Below are 19,541 nucleotides of genomic sequence, written 5' to 3' on the forward strand. Positions count from 1 at the left end.
CCTTTTATGGCCAATTACTTGCATATAAGCTTTCAAAATGGGCACTTTAGATTTTTCCTGTTTGGCTTCCAAAGACTTCAATGGGGTTCGATGTTCGGGTTAAAACATTTTCCCTGTTCGGGAGTTCTGCTGCAAACCGAACAGGGGGTGTTCGGGCCATGTTTAAAAGAAATCACACCAGCACGTTTGAACCAAAAACCTCCAGTAATTCAACAGTATCCACAGTAAACTTCCACTACCAGGATTCAGTGACCCCAGAGGTCAGTGAGCCAGGCTAGCACATGATGGTTTATAAAAAGGAACAAAATCCGCACATAGTGTGAAACCGCTTAAAACTACTTTATTAAAAATGTGACAGGTACTTACAGAGGTAATTCACAAACAGCACATACTGTAGGACAAACACCTCTCCACCATGCACTCAGTGGGTGTGATATCATCACTGGTTAGGCTCCACCCAATGCGTTTCTGATCAAACAGTGTTGTAAGGGGAGCAGGAGCACAAACAGGACCTTTAAGGAAAACTTCCATGCTTGGCTTGTTTCTACTCAACTTGATGTTAAACGCTTAAATCTTTTTCATGGCTCGGAAGGAACAGAACCAAGACGACTGTCTTGCCTAGATTATTATTCCACTTTCAAATTTTGCCAGTAGCCATCCCATGCCACTTTCTTAGTTCAGTCAGAGTGGAGTTCTTGAACTTCCTCTGGGGCTATAAATCTAAACGACTGTCCCATTGTCTCTTGACCTTATCGAAGGAGCGGGTGCTATAGGGTTCCCTGATCCATTTAAATTTTACTATGCAGTCCATTTATCGAGATTCGAGAACCTTGCATTGAATCAAGCATGCCTCAGGAAAAGAATGGGTTGGGGTGGACCAGGCCATGTCTTCATTTCCACTTCAAACATTGCCATGGCAGACACATGAAACAAGCAGTGCACATTTGTTTTGGTCATGTGACCTGCCCTATGCATAGCATAGTCCATAATCCCTAGTCCAATCTCAAGACCTAGCAAAAGAGGGTGGCTACATTCCAACTGTATATTGTGTGACCTGTGGGGCCATGAAAACTGAACGTAGCCATCCTCTCAAACAAAAAATAAAGGAATTTGGAGATTTGGAGGAGGCTAAAAATAATAGAAGATACTTTTTTAATTTAAAAATATATACTGGATTTTAGAGTCATTTTAGTTATATTCACACTTTGTTTTACAAAAACATACTGTATATAATACTTTGTTCAGCACAGCTCAAGATCATAAATTGAAGCCATGCTGTAGACTACTTTTAATCAAGCTGGGAGCTACTTATATACACAAATCAGCATATAGACAGGTGCTTACTGAAGGGGTACACACCTCACCATGTCCTAATGTTGCACTGTTTTAGTGATTAAAATATGTTTTACGGGAGTATTGTCTATTTGGCTGCATGGAAGTCAGGAGGGGGTTAATGTGCTGACTCCTGGGTGTTTATGTCTCTGCCCCCTTGCAGCAGGCTCTAAATACAAGGGGAGGTAACCTAAGTCCTTGGGTGGGTAGGGTAGCAGGTCAGAGGAAAAGGCGGAAGGTAATACAGAGGTAAGTCCAAATGACAGACCTGAGGGAACTGCTGGCACTGCTCAGTGACAGGAGGGAATATACATGCAGCACCTTCTAGTGTGCAACTAGGGTAGGTATATTTATTTTGTGGACTCGTGGTAGTTGTGTGAGTCTGTAATTGGGTCAGGTTACTCCAAGTCAGGTCTCTGGTACCTCCCCCTGGCTCTAGAAGCTTGGAGGTCCTGATCTGCATACTGGAGGGAATCTGGTCAATCCCCAGGCGGAAGGCACTGGAAGGTTGGCTGGGTCAGCCTTTGAATATGGTGGAGTCTGAGTCGGGTGGAAGATGAAGAGAGCTGAGGTTGCTGTCCTGTGGCCTGGGAGGGGACCCCGGGTCTGGGGGCTCTGCCTCCAGGGCAGAGCTGAGGGAAGGAAGGAGAGGAAGCCTAATGCTGTGTACACACATGCGGACTTTTCGGCATCAAAGGTTCGACAGAATGAATCATCCTGGCTGGCATGAGAGGATCTAGATGGTTGGAGGCCTGAACAGAAGTCTTGCCCAGTGCAGCAGGAAGCAAGGGACAGTGTGAGCACCTTAGCACACCCAGGGGCATACAAGGGGAGAGACTGCCAGGCGTAGCATACTTTCCATGGACAGCATTGTACTAAATCCCAATCCCTTGTCCTGGGACATTCTTCAGAGCAGCCAGGCGGGCTGGTAGTATCTACAAGCACCAGAACTGTATGAGATTCTACTGAGGAGACACTATACTCCTGCTTACAGTTTGGGACTTTGTGCTATTTCACTAAAGGGGACCAAGAGCTCCTGGTTCGTAAAGAACTTTGCCACTGATCCATATAGACTGCTATTGTTCCGAGGGAGTACAGTCCAGGATCTTCATTTCTTGTGTACATAAAGAAGGAAGTTTGTCCTCATCTGTTATTCTTCAAATCAAGTTGGGCATCCCATATTTCCTATACCCTATCCAAGTTTTTGTCCTCAATAAAACAACAAAAACAAGCCCAAGGACTGATTGATTTCTTGTGTCTGGATGCAAGTTGGAGATGCGTGTTGCCTGGCTGTGCAGCAATAGGGGGAATCAAGATCCAGCGGCTCCTGCAGGGGTAGCGCTACAAACAAGTAAAAGGTTACACTCTTTGGCCGGCACTTTTCCCACCAAAAGATTTGTCACCAATCAAATGCTCAGCAGACTGGAGATCTGCCCAGAGGTAAATCTTCCTAGCAACAGCAGGCAGCTTGTAATCTGAATCACAAAACAGAAGTAGCTCCAGCGAGACATGTACTTAAAGTGGAAGTTCACTCTCTCAATTAGCATTGACTATTTTTAATGGTCACACTGCTAGCATTAGTAAATAGATAGGAAGGTATATCATATATGCTTCTTTTCAACTTTATTTTTATTATATCTTCAGTTACTTCCTGGTTTCCAGGCCTAGGCAAATGATGTCATACATCCCAGGAGTCTTCAGGAGGGGAGGAGTGGTTTTCTCTGCTAAGCACATCCTCCTGCCTGCATGCCTGAGCTAAGGGCAGATGAATTCCAGGAAGTTAATGATACATGAATCATCTGCCCTTACTCAAGGGGGTGTTTTTCAATATTATTTCTCAGCAAAATAAAGCATGGAGACATGGATGGATGGGGGAGTTTGCTTTGAATATTAAAAATGAATGAAATAGCATTTTTGGTTTGTGGTGCTCAGATACAGTGTAGTTCTGCTTTAACAACCATTGTAGTCCTTTATAAAGAATATATGTAATTTAAAAACAAATAGGGATGGCATCTTTTTTGTGGGTGTTTAGCCTCTGTGCTTGAAATACGGACCAGCCCCGTAAATTCAATGAGAGGCTGAAAGCTGCTGCAGCTGGAGTGGTACTAACATTTAGGCCTCTTTCACATGGGCATACTAAGGCGTACACTCGAATGAAGAGCCATGGTTGCTCACATGGGATGCACAGGGATTTTGCGCATTTCCCATTCAGGCAATTGGCACTCGGCGGCTGCATGGAAACAGACGCTGCTCCCAGTTTGACATCCTTGCCGGTGCGTGTCCCCAAAAGCAGACGGTGTAGGTTCGGGTACACACACCAACACCGCCATGGATGTCAAATTGGGAACAGAGGCTGTGTCCATGCAGCTGCTTCATCCCAGTATACATGAAAGTGATTGCCTGCACAGAGAGGCACGGAAGACCTGTGCGGACAAACAGGGCACTTTGCATGGGTGCACCTTTAACTTTGCCCATGTGAATGAAGCCTTAGGGCGGTATGCATTCAGGGACGAATGCTCAGAACATGCCCCTGTGAACATACTGCATATACACTATATTACCAAAAGTATTGGGACGCCTGTCTTTACACGCACATGAGCTTTAGTAGCATCCCAGTCTTAGCCCTTTGAGTCCATAAAGACATGGATGAGCGAGTTTGGGGTGAAGGAACCTGACTGGCCTGACCTAAACCCGATAGAACACATTTGGGATGAATTGGGCTCCATGCACACTGGACATTAAAATAACTTTATAAAATGCCAGTAGTTTTGTAGTGAGTCTTTTTGAGGTTTTTTAACCGCTTCAGCCCCGGAAGATTTTACCCCCTTCCTGACCAGAGCACTTTTTGCGATTCGGCACTGCGTCGCTTTAACTGACAATTGCGCGGTCGTGCGACGTGGCTCTCAAACAAAATTGACGTCCTTTTTTTTTTTTTTTCCACAAATAAAGCTTTCTTTTGGTGGTATTTGATCACCTCTGCAATTTTTATTTTTTGCGCTATAAACAAAATAATTTTGAAAAAACCGCATTTATTTTTTACATTTTGCTATAATAAATATCCCCCAAAAATATATAAAAAAAAAATTTTTTTCCTCAGTTTAGGCCGATCGTATTCTTCTACATTGTTTTGGTTAAAAAAAAAAAAAAAAAAATCGCAATAATGACATAGTAATGGCGGCAATCAGCGATTTTTTTTTTTTTTTTTTTTTTTTTTTTTTTTTTTTTTTCTCTTTTTACTGCGACGTTATGGCGGACATGTCAGACATTTTTGACACATTTTTGGGACCATTGTCATTTATACAGCGATCAGTGCGATTAAAAATGCACTGATTACTGTGTAAATGACACTGGCAGTGAAGGGGTTAACCACTAGGGGGCGAGGAGGGGTTAAGTATGTCCTAGGGGAGTGATTACTAACTGTAGGGGGATGGGCTGTGTGTGTCAGTACACTGATCTCTGCTCCCGATGACAGGGAGCTGTGATCAGTGACACTGTCACTAGGCAGAACGGGGAGATGCTGTTTACATCAGCATCTCCCCGTTCGTCCTCTCCGTGAGGCAATCGCGGGTATCCCCGCGGCGATCGAGTCCGCGGGGCCCGCGATCTGGCTCCCGGAGCTCTCGGCCGGCGCGCACGCCATGGCACGGCGGGGAATTCAAATGGACGTACCTGTAAGTCCATTTGCCCAGCCGTGCCATTCTGCCGACGTACATCGGCGTGTGCCGGTCGGGAAGTGGTTAACATTTTTGCAATAGTGTTTATTAGCATTTTTCCGCGCTAGCGTTTTTTTTTTTTTTTTTATTTTATTTTTTTCAGTGGATCAAAAACGTTAAAAACCGTTGGTGAGCCACGTTTTTGAGCATTTATCAGCGTTTGGTGTTTTTTGTGGTCAGAAAAACTAGTCCTGAATGCGATTTTATGGCTTTCAGAAAACAGACCATAAACTCCGCTGCTGATAAACATCCAAAAGCGTCCATGTGTGCATGGACACATAGGTTAACTTAGAGGGGAGTTTATGGGCTGTTAAAAAAACACCCAAACTCCCAAAAACGGCCGTTTATGAGCTTCAGTGTGCATGGAGCCTTAGAGCGCAGACTGCGAGCCAGGCCTTCTCGTCCACATCAGTGCCTGACCTCACAAATGCGCTTCTGGAAGAATGGTGAAACATTTTCACACATGCTCCTAAACCTTGTAGACAGCCTTTCCAGAAGAGTTAAAGCTGTTATAGCTGCAAGGGGTGAGCCAACTTAATATTGAACCCTATGGACTATGACTGGGATGCCATTAAAGTTCATGTGCGTGTAAAGACAGGTGTCCCAATACTTTTGGTAATATAGTGTACGTTAGTACCGCTTGGTGAGCTTTCCAGCCACATCCAGCGGCGGGAGCACAGGCTGCTGGCAGCGAGGATGGGTGCTGCGCCTGTGCCTACCGCCTGCACTAAAATGCAGAAATATTGTGCATGGGAGCTAAACGTCCAGTGTCCATGAGGCCTATATGATGTAAATGGGGCACATAGTAAACATTTGTTCTATATGTGAAAAATATAAAGAAAACCCTGTGCTATGGCTAGATAATACCAGAATGAATATATATATATATATATATATATATATATATATATATATATATTATCTGCTCCCCTCAAAGTGCACTATATTGACTTTGTGCCGTATGGGTTGTATGTGAAATAAGGGGGCGCTAAATGAAAAAACATACTATGGTTAAATAGCATAAACATAAAGTGCAATGGTGTTGAGCAAACAACAATAGATAATAAAGTGCTTGGAAAACATCAAAGTGAACAAAACATCAAAGGGAATAAGTCTGTGACACTATATATATATATATATATATATATATATATATATATATATATGGCAGTTGGATCAGTAGTATCACAAAGAACATCCATAAACGATATAAAATGATTCAGATCCTTACCACTTCAATGCCAGACACTTTCGCCCCTTCCCGCCCAGGACAGCTTTCAGCACTGTAACACTTTGAATGACAATTGCGCGGTCATGCTACACTGTACCCAAACAAAATTTTTTATCATTTTGTTCCCACAAATAGAGCTTTCTTTTGGTGGTATTTGAATACCTCTACGTTTTTTTTTTTTTGTTTTTTTTTTGTTTTTGTTTTTTTTGCTAAACTAAAAAAGAACAAAATCTTTGGAAAAAAAAAAGTTTTTCTTTGTTTCGGTTATAAAATTTTGTTTTCTCCTTTCAATGACGGGCACTGATGAGTTGGCACTGATAAGGTGGCACTGATGGGCACTGATGAGGGTGCACTGATATGTAGAATTGATGGGCACTGATATGCGGCAATGATAAGCAGCACTGATGGGCACTGACTGGCGGCACTGATGGGCACTGACTGGCGGCACTGATGGGCACTGACTGGCGGCACTGGGCACTGACTGGCGGTACTGATTGGCACTGACAGGTGGCACTTATGTTGAGGTACTGACAGGTTTTACTGCTGGGCACTGTGGTGGGCACTGATTAGCACTGATATTTGCACTGATTGGCACTTTGATGGGCACTGTGAGCTGTGTTTTAATTGGGGCACTGACTAGCAGCTGAGGGGGCACATCTGAGGTGTTGTGGCACATCTGAGAGGGCTGGGCTGATAATCAATGTGCTGATTATCAGCACAGACCCCCCCCCCCCCCCCCCCGACAGGGAGAGCCGCCAATCGTCTCCGATCGTCTCTCCCTGTCAGCGCGAACCGAGGAGTGCCGTTTACCGGCACTTCCTGGTTCTTGCGATGATCAGCTGTGATTGGTCACGGCTGATTACGTGGTAAGAAGCCCCTGACAGACGTTCAGTCAGGATAACAGAACCACTTGTAAACCAGGTAGGTTGGTGCAACAACCTACCTGGTTAACAATACTATGCGGTTTTCCTTTAGTGCCGAGAGAAGGCACCACCTAAAGTAAGAGGCCATTTGGCTGTTCTGTTTTTGAACTTGATTTTTTTATTAAACGGAATTATACTATGGGCTTGTCCTTTTTCATCTTTTTATGATCAACCACATGGAGTGTTCCTCAGGCTTGTCCTATTGACTCCAGCATTCCAAACTAAAAACCAAGCTTCACCTGACCTGTCTTTTTAGTTAAAAGGGTCATGGTGATTCGGTGAATAGGCTACTTACCCTTATTCACCGGGTGTGTTCCTCCACAAATCAGTTTCCATGGTGATGATTTAAGGATCTGAATCATTTTACATCGTTTATGGATGTTCTTTGTGATACTACTGATCCAACTGCTATATATAGTCACGGACTTGTTCACTTTTGATGTTTTGTTCACTTTGATGTTTTCCAAGCACTTTATTATCTATTGTTTGCTCAACACTATTGCACTTTATGTTTATGCTATTTAACCATAGTATATAGAGTATGTGTTTTCATTTAGTGTCCCCTTATTTCACATACAACCCATATTTGTTCTATATGTGCCCTTGAATTGAGCAGCTGGTGTGAATTGAAGACCCCTGCCATAAACTAACAAGGACTGCTGAGACTTGCAGAATGATGTGAGCAGAGTCTGAGTACAAAGTGAAAGTGATGATCTCAGACGTTTAGTCAGCTGTTAGTGGTGCGCAAACCAATGAAATCCCTGGAATATTGAATACAGGAAGTAAAGACCAAGCAGCAGAGCAAACACGCTATCAGTACGTACCTAAAACTTTTACTAATATTTATAAAAGTGACAGATGGCTGAGTTCACAGGCATTTCTGCTATTCTCAGCGAATAGAGTTTGGCAGGCATTATAACGCATGAAAATGCTTTCAGTTCAGAATGTGTGCATTGTTTTAAAAACCTGTACTTTAGGGAATTTGGCACAAATCACAAAGCTTTAACCCTTTTCCTGTGAGGCTCTGCTGTTTTTGCTATTTTTTTATTTTTCTATTCTGCTTCACTGTTTGTCACTTACAGCTTTAAACATTTGTAAAAGACCCCCCCCCCCCTCCTCAAAACTGTACCAATACATTTTTTGAAAGCACAGGACCTGTAAAATATAAAGACGGTGCTGCTGATTATGTACGCCCCGCCATAGTTGCGCAAATGTTTATCAAAATGTCATTTAGCTTAAAAATAAACTAAATTCATAATTAGCACACACAAAACATAACTTTGAAAATTCCTACTAAGGGCTCGTTCAAACAAGCATTTAAATTGTGTATAGTTCTGTAAACATCTAATCACAACACGACAGGAATCGATAGGGCCATACACACAGCTGCATCTACAAATGAAAAAAAAAAAAAAGCGTGTTTAGTGGCGTACACAAAAAAAAAGTAGGATTCAACTGTCAATTTTATGTATGTGAAACTTTTACACATATACCTGTATGGATGAGCCCTAGATTTAAAAAGATAAAACTAAGAATAGAAGTTATGCAAAACTGTAGATAGGTACCAAGCAGACCTGTATTGTGGACTCCACGAACTAATACTAAACAAAATGGCAACAATAATTAATAATCCAGACACTGCTTCTCACTTCCCCCAAACCATGATTTATTGTACAAAAGAAAGCAAGAGCCTTAAAAACCATGGTAAGTAATTATGGAATACAATGCCCCTTGCTCCCAATATTTATGCTACGTACACAAGGTCGGACTTTCCGGCGGACTTGGTCCGGCACACTTTCTGACGGACTTTGTCCGCCAGGTGCGCCGGACTTTAAAACGGACGGACTTGCCCACACACGACCGGACTTTTCCGGCGGGCTAAGTCCGCCCGTCTTTCCGACGGACTTTCGCCGGAGGTACGGCGGACTTTCAGAATGAACGGACTTGCCCACACACGGACAAGTCCGTTCATTTTGAACGTGACTCATGTGCGACGGGACTAGAAAAGGAAATCAATCTTGCCGCTTTTATCGGCAAGATTGACACCTTGCGAGCCCCGTCGCGGGGCATACCAGGCCCTTAGGTCTGGTATAGATTATAAAGGGGAACCCCCTACGCCGAAAAAAACGGCGTGGGGTTCCCCCAAAGATCCATACCAGACCCCGATCCGAGCATGCAGCCCGGCCGGTCAGGAAAGGGGGTGGGGACGAGCGAGCGCCCCCCCCTCCTAAACCGTACCAGGCCGCATGCCCTCAACATGGGGGGGTGCTTTGAGGGAGGGGGGCGCCCTGCGGGGCCCCCCACCCCAAAGCACCTTGTCCCCATGTTGATGAGGACAAGGGCCTCTTCCCGACAACCCTGGCCGTTGGTTGTCGGGGTCTGCGGGCGGGGGGCTTATCGGAATTCGGGAGCCCCCTTTAATAAGAGGGCCCCCAGATCCCGCCCCCCCCCCACCCTCTGTGAATGAGTATGGGGTACATGGTACCCCTACCCATTCACCTAGGGAAAAAGTGTCAATAATAAAACACACTACACAGGTTTTTAAAATAATTTATTAAACAGCTCCGGGGGGGGTCTTCCTCCGGCTTCGGGGGTTCCTCCGGTTCCTCTTCTCCCGGCGTCCGGTTGGTTCTTCTCCGCTCTCTTCTCCCGGTGTTCCAGTTCTTCGGCCGGCTCCTCTGCTGTCTTCAGGTAGCTCTCTTGCCAGCAGAGGTCCGGGCTTCTGGGCTTCTGGGCTTCTTGGCTTCTTCCTTCTTCTCTTCTCCAGATGTTGACACGACGCTCTCTCCGGCTGGACTGCTCTCTGAGGGCTCCGTTGTGACTTATATAGGCGGAGACCCCGCCCCCTAATGATGTCACAGTCCCTGGGCATGCTGGGACTGTGACGTTTTAGGGGGCGTGGTCAATATCGCCCGACCTCTGCTGGCAAGAGAGCTACCTGAAGACAGCAGAGGAGCCGGCCGAAGAACTGGAACACCGGGAGAAGAGAGCGGAGAAGAACCAACCGGACGCCGGGAGAAGAGGAACCGGAGGAACCCCCGAAGCCGGAAGAAGACCCCCCCGGAGCTGTTTAATAAATTATTTTAAAAACCTGTGTAGTGTGTTTTATTATTGATGCTTTTTCCCTAGGTGAATGGGTAGGGGTACCATGTACCCCATCAAACCACAAAAACTATGCGCTTAGGACATAAAGCAGAAATAGGAGAAAGGGGGGGAGGGGGGGGGGGGGGAAGAAGATAAGATAAAGGGAGGGGGGAGAGATGGGAGAAAGGAAAGAGAATAGAAGGTATGCTGCCTCCCCAAGTTGAGCCCTCAAAGAGAACTAACATGTAATGAATGGTTAATGGGGATATGGCGCTCCCTTGTGGGCTATACAAATTTCAATGACATAAACAGTGACTATATAAATAAATAGTGATCCAAACCCAAACGATGAGAACTGTGAAATCCTTAATGGGTGAAACTCATAATAGATCATAAAAAATTATTTGTGGAAGTATACGTGTACGTGTTGGCAAACCTTAGTTTTAAAAAAGAAGAAAACTCCTACAGTGCTGCTGCTATGCAGCTAATTAAAAATACCAACTTCTATATATGCAAAATTCGTGGCATGTGTATGTAGACCAGTGCAAGAATGAGCATATGACAGTGCAATATATGTAATATGACAGTGCAATACTGCACCTACATATATATTTGACTGTACACTCCTACTTTTAAATCTGCAATACAGTGCAGTATAGTGCAATCAAGTCCAACAAGACTCTAAATGACCAGTGCAAAAACAAGTGTATAACAATGCAGTATGACAGTGCAATCCCACACATACGTGTATATGTACCCAACAATCCAACTTATAAATGTTCAATAAAGTGCAATATGTGCAATCAAGTCCAGCAAGACTCTAGATGACATCAAAATTTCAAATTAAGCAAAAAAGAGAGAGAAAGAGTCTGTCTCAAATAGTGCATTCCAATTTTGAATGGCAGCAAAAAAGTTCCAACAGCTTAGTGACTTTTGGTGCCCACAGAGGTAGATCCGTGACTTCTGTGCTCCCCTTTGGCTCCCCACTCACCAGCTTCCACTACCCCTGCAGGGGTGATAGACAATCTAGGATCCCAGAACCGTCCTCTTATTCGGTATCCCGTGGTGCTGCGGTGGAATGGCCTCTCTCCCAGGAGTTCCGGATTACCATTTCATACGATATCCCGGATGGGGATCAGCAACTAAGCCCTCAAGGAAAGAGATGCCACCTCATAGTGTAGTATGATAAAAAATCTTTAATACCATAAAACCATAAAAACTCCCCTCTCGGGGAAAAATACACAGCGTACTACACTATGGGTGAAGCCGAGAGCCAGGAAGTATGTCCCGCAGCGTGCGGCGTGCGGTTCAGCTGCGTTCCAGGCTCTCTCGCTCCGTACCCGGAAATGACGTAAGTGCGTAGCCCCGCACTTACGTCACTTACGTCATTTCCGGGTACGGAGCGAGAGAGCCTGGAACGCAGCTGAACCGCACGCCGCACGCTGCGGGACATACTTCCTGGCTCTCGGCTTCACCCATAGTGTAGTACGCTGTGTATTTTTCCCCGAGAGGGGAGTTTTTATGGTTTTATGGTATTAAAGATTTTTTATCATACTACACTATGAGGTGGCATCTCTTTCCTTGAGGGCTTAGTTGCTGATCCCCATCCGGGATATCGTATGAAATGGTAATCCGGAACTCCTGGGAGAGAGGCCATTCCACCGCAGCACCACGGGATACCGAATAAGAGGACGGTTCTGGGATCCTAGATTGTCTATCACCCCTGCAGGGGTAGTGGAAGCTGGTGAGTGGGGAGCCAAAGGGGAGCACAGAAGTCACGGATCTACCTCTGTGGGCACCAAAAGTCACTAAGCTGTTGGAACTTTTTTGCTGCCATTCAAAATTGGAATGCACTATTTGAGACAGACTCTTTCTCTCTCTTTTTTGCTTAATTTGAAATTTTGATGTCATCTAGAGTCTTGCTGGACTTGATTGCACATATTGCACTTTATTGAACATTTATAAGTTGGATTGTTGGGTACATATACACGTATGTGTGGGATTGCACTGTCATACTGCATTGTTATACACTTGTTTTTGCACTGGTCATTTAGAGTCTTGTTGGACTTGATTGCACTATACTGCACTGTATTGCAGATTTAAAAGTAGGAGTGTACGGTCAAATATATATGTAGGTGCAGTATTGCACTGTCATATTACATATATTGCACTGTCATATGCTCATTCTTGCACTGGTCTACATACACATGCCACGAATTTTGCATATATAGAAGTTGGTATTTTTAATTAGCTGCATAGCAGCAGCACTGTAGGAGTTTTCTTCTTTTTTAAAACTAAGGTTTGCCAACACGTACACGTATACTTCCACAAATAATTTTTTATGATCTATTATGAGTTTCACCCATTAAGGATTTCACAGTTCTCATCGTTTGGGTTTGGATCACTATTTATTTATATAGTCACTGTTTATGTCATTGAAATTTGTATAGCCCACAAGGGAGCGCCATATCCCCATTAACCATTCACCATGTACCCCATACTCATTCACATAGGGTGGGGGGGGCGGGATCTGGGGGCCCTCTTATTAAAGGGGGCTCCCGAATTCCGATAAGCCCCCCGCCCGCAGACCCCGACAACCAACGGCCAGGGTTGTCGGGAAGAGGCCCTTGTCCTCATTAACATGGGGACAAGGTGCTTTGGGGTGGGGGGCCTCGCAGGGCGCCCCCCCTCCCCCAAAGCATCCCCCCATGTTGAGGGCATGCGGCCTGGTACGGTTTAGGAGGGGGGGGGGGGCGCTCGCTCGTCCCCACCCCCTTTCCTGACCGGCCGGGCTGCGTGCTCGGATTGGGGTCTGGTATGGATTTTAGGGGGGACCCCACGCCGTTTTTTCGGCGTAGGGGGTTCCCCTTTATAATCCATACCAGACCTAAGGGCCTGGTATGCCCCGCGCTCACCGCAATAGGAAAATCTGTTTTTCCGATTGCAGCGAGCGCGAGATGCAATACCCTGCCCTCGCGTCGTATCTGGTCCGTCGGACCAGCATACACACGAGCGGACTTTCCGTCGGACCAGCACACAGACGAGCGGACTTTCCGCCCGAAACTGAGTCCGGCGGATAAATTTAAAACAGGTTTCAAATCTTGGTCCGGCGGACTTTGGGGAAAAAGTCCGCCGGAAAAGTCTGCTGGCGCCTACACACGGGCGGATTGTCCGGCACACTCTGGTCCGCCGGAAAGTCCGACCGTGTGTACGCGGCATTAGGCTTGGTTTACACTTGCAGTTGGCCATTGACAAGGTTTTCACATTTCACATGCATGTTAAAATCAGAATTTTGTTTGCTAAAAACTATTTGGAACCGCAAACAATTATGTATTGTTGAAAGCAGAGACTATGGAGAATAAAATTGTGGCACCAGAAGCAGGTAAGTAAGACATATTTATTATTTAAGAAAAAGAACATTTACAATCACTTTTAAGCACGAATTATGACCCTAAGGCTACTTTTACACTGGGGAGCTTTATAGGCGCTATAACGCTAAAACAAGCGCTTGCAAAGCGCCTTGAAAGAGCCTCTCCTCTCACTCCAATGTGAAAGCCCAAGGGCTTTCACACTGAAGTGGTGCGCTTGCAGGACGGTAAAAAAAGTCTTGCAAGCCACATCTTTGCAGCGCTGTAGGAGCGGTGTATACACCGCTCCTAAAGCGCCCCCTGCCCATTGAAATCAATGGGCAGCGCCGGTGAACCTGCAGCGGCACTTTGCTGGCGCTTTTAACCCTTTTTCGGGGGTTATAAAAGCGTCCCGCTAGCGGACGAAAACCTCTGCAAAAATTACGGTAAATTGCTACTAAAAATAGCGGCGCTTTACCGCCGATGCCCCCAACGCCCCAGTTTGAAAGAACCCTAAAATGATTGCTCTCACACTGATGGTCACAGGAATACCTTGCACTAATTCGCCCAGAAAATTGTTCCCCCTTCCAATCTGAGAGACCTGGAGCAGTTGGTGAAAGAAGAGTAGTCCAAAATTACAGTAGAGAGGTGTAAGAAACGAATTGCAAACAATTTTGTCCGGTCCATTTTTGGAGTTTTGCGTGGAATGGCTTTTTGTTTCTCCACTTTTTTTGTGCCATAACAATGCAAATGTAGCGCTGGTAGATTTTTATCTACCGCTGATAGGTAAATTTAGTGGGTCGCTTATTATAGGAAGTTAGATTTGCCTCTGTTCCAGCTTGGCTGACGCTGCATGCAATTCCACATTGTGCCGGTGGGTGTCGTTGTCACCATTGGCAGGTGTTGGAAAAAAATGCATTTACATCTTAAACATGTATAGCATCATAATATATCGTGAATAAGTGACAAAATGCTAAGTACATAACTTATGCCTATATAGGCAATGTGTGTAGTTAGTGGACGTTTTACAAATAAATTTAGAAAAAAAAGTCCATTAGTGTGTGATGAACCATATATTTGTCCACAGAAACTGGGGGTTCATGGGCATATGTGGTGCCACATCTGCGAATGGGGCGGAGGCTGGAGCAAACTATGTATAAGTAGGCACTTTACACACAGGTCTTCTAAAATTCCAACTCAAAACTGCAAACGATAGGAATGAATATCCTTACTAGAGGGGATGGACACAGTCACCGTACGGTGGAGTGTCATACGAGCTTGAAGAATCCAACGATCCCAGGGATATCTGGCTGGAGAAATCCTGGCGGGGAATCCCATCCGGGGCGACCCTAGCTGTTCATTGATGTGTGAGTCCACGACCAATCTGGATATCTCTCTCAGATGGAATGAGTGTGCAGAGAAAAATGGCTAGGGCTCAACGGGGTCCCATTCATGGAAGAAGGAAAGAACAAAAAAAATCTCCACATAGGGCATGAATCCGGTAAAAAATGCTTTTATTGAAAAGCTGGAAAGTGCTAGACAGCGCACTTAAATAGATAAAATGTGATCACAAAAAAGAATAAGATAAAATCGTGTGGTAACAGGGCATCTGTAGGCTTTAGCAACCCGACATGTTTCGGACCATCGTCCTTCTACTGGGGCATAAACCTAAATGTCTGTACCACGCTCACATATATACATGGATAATTACACCAAATACTCATCAGCTGCATAAAGCATGAATGGATAATTACACAAAATACTCATCAGCTGCATAAAGCAGCCAGCCTATAGTAATCTCCGTGTGATATCCTACATTGATGACAGTTCTAAACTTGACTCAAAGCCATCCTCCAATCATGGCACTCAGAACGGAGTCACGTGACGGCGTCACTGCGCGTGATGTCATCGCGCAACGGACCTTGCGCTCCAAGCCTCCTTTTCATACGAGGAAGTAATAGGCCATGCAGTGGAGTAATTATACTCACAATGGCCCTGGAGGGCTGTCATAGCGCATCGGTCCGGGGCGCTCCAATGCGCTCGACTTCAAATTTTTGACACTTTACTACAATTCCGGGCTCCCCTTCGGAGTCTTGTAAACACGATCTTTAAAAAGCAGCAGCAGCCATGAGCTTGCTACAATCCCTAGAATACCAGGACATTTATAAATGCCCTTGGTAGACAAGGGGTTAAGCTGCAATGGCAAATTCCCCTGCTTTCACATGCTGTGCATTTTTGACATCCCATTGATTTGCCAAACGCATGGTAATGCAAAAAATGCAAGGCAAGCACGATTTTTAAAAATATAGTTTGGTGGTTGTGAATGCACCTACGATTGGCAGATGCATGGGGGTGCCATTACCAATTAATGTCTCCTGCGTGCATCTGAAGAGGGCAGCACATTTCCATGTGGTGCAGGAAACGTACGCGGAAACACGTTTTCCTGCGCCACGGGTGATGTTAACGGGCCCTTCATAAAGATCCTTATCCTGGTGTGTTGAGGAACTTATGTGGTTTACAGCAGTTGGACAGGATTGTACACGTAATCACAGCTGAACATGGCCCATTCAAGTGAAAAGGGGTGCGCAATAACAGTGAGCCAAATTCTAGGCACGTAGATGCAATGTGCTATACCCATTCAAATAACTAATTTGACTGTTCAGGAGGCAGCAGTATTACCTACTGAATGCCTGTTAGCTGTACCTGCACAGCTTTTTGCAAAGTAATCCACCATGGATCGCTCCTCAAAGAGTGATGCATGTGTAAATAAGCCCTTAGTGAGTTAGTTGCATATTGCACACTTGTCAGTAATGAGACTGAAGGACTGTAGGCATCCAAGGAATTTGAGGATGATTCCCAGGACTGAGGAATATCCATACAAGTTAGTCAGTGTCTTGGCTCAGCATTGAACTAACATGTTGGGAACTGCATATGTGATGTACTGTATATGTAGCACACCCCACGGAAGAGCTGCTGGGTTAGGATTCCCCACTGCTACACGGCCAGGCACATAGCAATTCCTTCATACAATCCAACACAGAAAACAGTCATTTGCTTGTTTTGTTTTATTTAGGGGTTGATAACTTGGATGGGGTAGGGAATTTATGGGATGCCCAACTTGTAAAATGTCCAGAACTATTAACAGAAGGGACAACTTCCTCACTATGTATACTGAAAAATCCTCTTCTTCCTTCCTCCTGCACAGACTTGGTTCACATATGCAGCTCCTGCTGACCACTCCAAGGGATCTAACAGTCTTTAGTGTTATTTCAGCAACTGCCCATTACAGGCTGGGAGAACCTGACCCTTTGTGGATTAAATAGCACAATGTAGAGTGAACAGCATCTCCTTTTGCCTTCCTGTAGATGTTGAGCCGTGTTCTACTGCTGCAGAAGATACAAGCCCACCTGGCTACTTGCTTACCAAGTACTTCTGACTGGCACACTTCCCCAGTCCTCTTGACTGGCACACTTCCCCAGTCCTTTTTGACTGGCACACTACCATGGAGATTCCTCAGGACAAGGATGAAGATTGGAGCACAACGCTGTCTTCAGAGAGCACTTGTTACAGCTGACAGTCTCTCCCCCTTGTGTTATCCCTGCACTGTGCTGATATTACTCACTGTCTCTGCTTGCTCTTTCCCGCTGCCTTTTCCAGTGTCTTGCCGAGAAAGTTCCCATGGCAGATAAGGACCCCCCCTGTACTGCGCAGGCGCAGCGCCTGCGCAGTACGAACTACTATGAGCCGCCGGAGATAGCCGAAGCTCAAAATCTTCAATCAGCTGTACACGGCGCCTGCGCCCTAGGTCCAGGTTCCTTCCCCACCATCCAAGTGGACCTAGAGGGGGAATAAAAAAGAGCCGTGCCCGAAGCGAGGCTGTGCCCGAAGCGAGGCTGTGCCCGAAGCGTGGCGAGCGAAGCGTGGCGAGCGAAGCGTGGCGAGCGAAGCGAGCCCGCGAGGGGCCCTCTTACAGGCGCCGTGTACAGCCTGCGCAGTAGAGGGGGGTCCTTATCCGCCGAGCGGAACTTACTCAGCAGAACACCGGCATGAATCCCTCCAGTTGCCTCCTATGGTGGGATCCTTCCAAGCTAGCTCTCTGTCAGAAACCATGAAATCAGACCGAGACAGAAGTACAGTTAAATCACACTTGTATAATAATAAATGTAAAAAGAACAAACGTAGTCAAAACATTGCCAAAGTTCAGTAACCGGAAGGAATCGTCAGCCAAACCAGGAGTCAGGGATCAAAGTATTGGAACAGCAAGCATTATCTGTGGCCTGAAGGGATGTCAGCAAAGCCAGTCTTTAACCACTTCAGCCCCAGAAGGATTTACCCCCTTCCTGACCAGAGCACTTTTTGCGATTTGGCACCGCGTCGCTTTAACTGACAATTGCGTGGTCGTGCGACATGGCTCCAAAACAAAATTTACGTCCTTTTTTTCCCACAAATAGAGCTTTCTTTTGGTGGTATTTGATCATCTCTGCGATTTTTACTTTTTTGCGCTATAAACAAAATAATGTTTTTTAAAAAAAAAAACGCATTTTTTTTACATTTTGCTATAATAAATATCCCAAAAAAATATATAAAAAACATTTTTTTTTCCTCAGTTTAGGCCGATACGTATTCTTCTACATATTTTTGGTAAAAAAAAAATCGCAATAAGCGTTTATTGATTTGTTTGTGCAAAAGTTATAGCGCTTACAAAATAGGGGAGTAATGGCGGCGATCAGCGTTTTTTTTTTTTTTTTTTTTTTTGTGACTGCGACGTACTGGGAGTGATTACTAACTGTAGGGGGGATGGGCTGTGTGTGTGTGACGTCACTGATCTCTGCTCCGATGACAGGGAGCAGAGATCCAGTGACACTGCCACTAGGCAGAACAGGGAGATGCTGTTTACATCAGCATCTCCCCGTTCGTCCTCTTCGTGAGGCGATCGCGGGTATCCCCTCGGCGATCGTGTGTGCGCACACGGCGGCAAATTCAAAGTATCGTACGGGTACGTTACTTTGCGCAGCCATGCCATTCTGCCGACGTAAATGTACAGGAGCCGGTAGGGAACCGGTTAAACAGGCACACAGGCGATAGTTTCTTGTGATGTGACCAAGGCGAAGGCAGAGCTCCTCTGGACTGGATGGCTTAAGTAGGCAGGACTGACGAGCAGGATCAACAACAGCTGGGTAACTGTGGAGAGAGATGGGAGCTGGCAATTAACCAACAGCTGAGCGGCCAGCTCAGAGAAGGAAGGGCTGAGCCCAGCCCTGACACTATCCTGAGCTCCAACCAGAGGTAAAACCTCTTCCCGATAGGGGTACCTCAAGGGCCACCAACAGCCTCTCCTCAGCACGCCATTTCCATCCAACCTCCCTGCTGGCATGGCCCATGTCTATTTATGGGATTTTCTCAGTCCCCTGCCAGCCATCTCCAGGGATTGGATGAGGTCCCACAAATATTAATGGCAGCTCCTCCTAACCCTCACTCTCTAGTTCTAGAAGGTTTTCCAACCTTCCAGATACCAGGGGGAGACACCAAACAGCTGCCAGGATGAGTCATCCAGCCCTGAACTCTAGTAAACCCTGACCCATTTAAGACCCGCAGGCTTTAACCGCTTCCGGACCGCCCACAATACATATACTGCTCAAAATCACGTACCTGTATGTGATTTAGTGCACACGATGTAGGGGGCGCGCGCGTGGCTGCCCGAGTGCCGCTCCCACTGTGATTGGACACAGTGGACTCAGTGGGTCCGGAGGCCGCGATGGCTGCCGAGACCCGCCGATTGTTCTGTGGAGAGACGGATCAGCAAGGTAAACAAGGCAAACCGCTGATCTGTGAAACCTTGATTGCCCCTGGTGTTAACCCCTTCCCTGCCAGTGTCATTTATACAGTGATCAGTGCATTTTTTTTAGCACTG

The 19,541-nt window shown here is 45.7% G+C and overlaps 1 protein-coding gene across 3 annotated transcripts in view; it reads left to right on the top strand.

The window, feature by feature from the left end:
• Positions 1-7,945: 7,945 nt before the first annotated feature.
• Positions 7,946-19,541, top strand: part of LOC141128836 (arylsulfatase D-like) — a 96,294-nt gene continuing 84,698 nt past the window's right edge. For 2 of the 3 annotated variants that reach the window (XM_073616389.1, XM_073616390.1), the window contains exon 1: positions 7,946-8,015. The gene's annotated coding sequence lies outside the window, so the exon portion shown is untranslated. The remainder of the gene's footprint in view (positions 8,016-19,541) is intronic. The other variant, XM_073616391.1, reaches the window with a different exon arrangement.

Source organism: Aquarana catesbeiana, linkage group LG02 (assembly GCF_042186555.1).
Source record: "Aquarana catesbeiana isolate 2022-GZ linkage group LG02, ASM4218655v1, whole genome shotgun sequence".
Lineage (NCBI taxonomy): Eukaryota > Metazoa > Chordata > Amphibia > Anura > Ranidae > Aquarana > Aquarana catesbeiana.